We start from the raw sequence: 4,283 nt of genomic DNA on the forward strand, positions 1-4,283 counted from the left end.
GGAAGAAGAAAAAAAGTGAAGTTCCTGATATAAAATTAAACTCTGTACTCTACGTGCAAGCTGACACTGTAAATAGCCAGCCTTGGAGAGTTTCCTGGGATCCAAACATTTGGCTTCAATTGCCCCGCGAGCTCTCTGGATGCCTAAAGACTTGCCTTTTTATTTGAGAGAGTTTTATTGCCACCCCCCAACACATAAAACACATGACCAATAAAAGCAGCATCAAGTTCAACTCTTAAGACGTGGAGGGGGGAGGAGGCAGGGAAAGAAAGAGAAACAAGGCACACAAGTCCATGTAACAGTTTAATTTAAATGTCCTGAAGAATATTCCATATGTGGACACAACTGGAATCTGTTAAAAGATAGCCAGAAGTACAAAGTTCTCTCGCACTGCTGACAACTTGGCTCTTCTCTCCTTTGTTTGTACCTGGTGGCTCTTTTCTATTGACTGCCACAATTCTGAGACGGAACATTAGCATCTCAATTTATTTCAGCATTCCAGCATGATCCAAGTGAGTTGTCTCAAGTTTCCCTGAGAAACGAAAAATGAAACAAAAGCAAAATACGGCTCAATCAAACATTGAAGCCAATGGGTATCAAAAAATATATAAGCAGGTCTTGTTGATATTTCTGCAAACTCCATGTTATTAATTTATTTATATCTTTCTTTTATAAAAGTATTATTATATCCTATCAACTCATAGGAACATAGAAAGCTGCCTTATACTGAGTCAGACTATTAGTCCATCTATCTTAATCCCATCATATCTGGATAGGGCTGGAAAAGGCTCCTACGTAAAACCCTGTTGGTCAGTGTAGACCAGGGGTTGGCAACCAGCGGCCCATGGGCCACAAGCGGCCCACGAGGGTCATTTAAATGGCCCACAAGCTGCCCCCGAACCAAGCCACCTGCTCGGCGAGTCCCCGTGCGCTGCGTTAAATAGCACAGCACGGAGCGGGGACTCGCTTCCGCGGCGCCAGAAACCGCATCTGTGCAGATGCCGGAAATTGCATCTGCGAAGACGCGGTCTGACCCATGGAGCGATCTCTGTGGGAGTGAACCGGCCCAAGCAAGGTAAACCTTGCCGACCCCTGGTGTAGACCAGGGGTTGTCAACCTGGTCCCTACCGCCCACTAGTGGGCGTTCCAAGATACTAGGTGGGCGGTAGGGGGTTCTACGGCACAAGCTGAATCCTCCTTCCATCAAGCACTGGTGGGCGGTAAGGAAATTTTACCATAAAGAAAGATGAATTAGTGGGCGGTAGGTATAGAATGGATTACTACCCCTAGTGTAGACAATACTGAGCTAAATGGACCAGTGGTCTGATTCTGTATATAACAGATTCCTGTGTTCCATGAATTATTGAGAAGGTCTAGTTCAGGCATCCTCAAACTGCGGCCCTCCAGATGTTTTGGCCTACAACTCCCATGATCCTTAGCTAACAGGACCAATGGTTGGGGAAGAGGGGGATTGTAGTTCAAAACATCTGGAGGGCCGAAGTCTGGGGATGCCTGGCCTAGTTTTTCACTTAGCATTAAAAGGATGGTATTAGGTGAACCTAGATAGATGATAGATATAGATAGATAGATAGATAGATAGATAGATAGATAGATAGATAGATAGATGATAGATAGATAGATAGATAGATAGATAGATAGATAGATAGATAGATATACACTACATACACATACATACATACATACATACATACATACATACATACATACAAGAAGGCTGGAAGTTACGTTCCTCTCCTCTCCTTCCCATCAAACTTGATGGGCTTTTGCAAGTCTCCAATAAAACTCATAACTGTTAAGTGAACTTGGTACCTTCTAGTTGTACAATAGGGAGGCAGGCATGAAGTCTAGTCCTGTCCACGTTGACTCCAAAGTAAGTTTTCAAGCCTTCTGTGCCATAGGAATTTGATATGATGGCAGTAGATCAATGTGTTGGAATTATATCACTGCAAAAAGTGGAGGGGAAAGGCTTTAAATCAGAGCATTGGTAGAAAGGGGGGGCTCAACTTGTCCCACATCTGTGGCTGTGAACTCCTCCATGCACCCCTAAACTATTTGCCATTCTTCTCTTGGTGGGGTTTCATAATTGTAAGTGATAAAATGGCAAAGAAGCTGTCTGGCCTCTCTGTCTGGCCCTTTGAGCTCTCTTCAGAGTACACCCCTTACTGGAACTGCTCTGTATCCTGAGAGGATACCTAGCTGAAATGTGTCCTTTGAGAGTGCCTCTTGCTTGCCTGGATGAAAGAAAGAGAGAGGGGGAGATTAGTGTGCATAGAAGCTAACCTGTCATATACAAGGGAAAACCTGCATTTGTTGTTCCACCTACTTTTTGGTTCTTATCCTTTCCACCACAGGCAGATGGCCTCTTAATTTCAATGGCTCTGGTCTGTGTAGGACTTAGATGAATACAACCCACTGTTTCCCCCCACTCCCCGCCCCAAATATGCATATTTAATCAAGTCTCAGCTAGTAATTTCTCTGCCATATTTTCAACCAAATGAAGTGTCATAAACTAACTCATGTACGTTTATTGCAATAATCAAGGGTGGGTGTTATTCAAAGCATGGGTAATGCATGTCCTTTGACCCTTCCTCTTGACTGTAGCTTTACCCCCCCAGAAAAGACAGGGAAGGGAATTCACCCAATGGAAGAAGTGAATGGGATGCAAGGAAAGAATGGAATATGGGCAGTCCGGGGAGGGGAGCATCAAATGAGGTCAGCAGGCATTCCTAAGCAACTAACAATTCCATTACACCATTGGCTGTAGAAGGAGCTGCCACCCCACCATGACCCAAAATCAACAGATGCGTCATGTTTAAGATTGTCTTGGCACTAAGTTTGCTTCTTGCCTATTTGAAGAAAACCCTGCAGCCAAAGTTTGCTCAGGGTGTGAGCTGAGTTTTGGTTAATGCATAAGCCAACAGCATTAACTCTTAGTGTTTTGAGGATTTACACCCATAAATGGGCATAATTAGCGTTGCCTCTGTTGCTGTGAGGATGAAATAATCATTAAGATTTGTTACATCATTCAAGGGTGGTAAAAAATACAACCAAAAAACCTGTCCCTAAGACTATATAAGTCGACACAGGAGTAAGTCCTACTGAAATCTATTTTTAAATGAACTTTCCTAGCATTGTTAGAAACACATATTTTGAGAAAGGGAACAGCAAATCTTCAGGCAGGAGTTTTGTTTTGTTTTGTTTTGTTTATGAAATGGCAGGTTACTGCTGAAATGGGATGGTCCTGAGTCGTGGGCGAACACATATGAAGATTACACCTACTGGAAATATACTGATGTGCCCTTCCCTGTGGTGAACTCTCCTTCACTGGAGGATTTTGAACAGGGATTGGATAGGTAAATGTCAGGGATTCTTCAGCTGTGATTCCTGCCTGGCAGAAGGTTGAACTAGATGACCCTTGGGGTCCCTTCCAACTCTATAATCCTGTGATTACACCTGTAAAAGAAGCATAAATTGGAACCACAGCACCCAGGCAGCAACTGAGAGAGATTTATAGGCATTCCTATTAAATGACCTTGAAACTCAAAGCTATGACTCTTTATCTCTGTAGTTTTTCCCTCAACTTTTCCTGGGGAGTGGTCAATATTGTGTCTTCATTTTTGTTTTGTTTTTTGAAGTGCAGAAATTTTTTTTTTGCTTCTAAAGACTTTTCTGGACTAGAATTTGCATCTGCTTTCAGTTTACTGCTCTCACTGCTGTAATGTTTAAAGAAAAGCCATTTAAATGTCAGTCCCACTCGCTATTCCCTTAGCAGGGACAAAACACACCATCCATGACACCAGTTAATCATCTCAAACTATGAGCCTGTGCAGATAGTTGAGTCAACAACAAGCCTCTACAATGCAAATAGCTCACATAACAATGACATGATAATTATTTCACAGACAGATGTCCTGGACACTGAAGCTGAGTAAGAGTTCGTAGGAACAAATCTTTCAAGCCTATCTCTGACTAGAGCCAATGTTGACAATCAATATGTTATTTATTTATTAAAACATTTATACATACCATTTTTTCATTAAAAAAACACAATAAGATGATTTACAGCACAAAATAAATACAATAAAACAGTGAAAAATATGAAATGGCTTTGAGATGCTTCACGTTAGCCGAGTTACTTAAAGAATGCAGAGAGAAAAGTCTTGATAACACTCTACTCAGCAAACCGAACAAAAACAGTGTATAATCTGAGAAAGGAACAGATAGGTTTTGTCTTTCTTAGACAGGCTTTCCACATAGCAGGG

At 42.0% G+C, this 4,283-nt stretch overlaps 1 long non-coding RNA gene across 1 annotated transcript; it reads right to left on the bottom strand.

Moving 5' to 3' along the window:
* Positions 1–290: 290 nt before the first annotated feature.
* On the bottom strand, positions 291–3,602 carry LOC148685323 (uncharacterized). Its single transcript, XR_015950540.1, has 2 exons — positions 1,831–3,602; positions 291–532 (listed from the first exon to the last, which is right to left on the bottom strand). It is a non-coding gene; the product is annotated as an uncharacterized LOC148685323 (long non-coding RNA).
* Positions 3,603–4,283: the final 681 nt, after the last annotated feature.

The sequence above is a fragment of the Zootoca vivipara genome, chromosome 6 (assembly GCF_965207765.1).
Source record: "Zootoca vivipara chromosome 6, rZooViv2.hap1.1, whole genome shotgun sequence".
In the NCBI taxonomy this organism is placed as follows: Eukaryota; Metazoa; Chordata; class Lepidosauria; order Squamata; family Lacertidae; genus Zootoca; species Zootoca vivipara.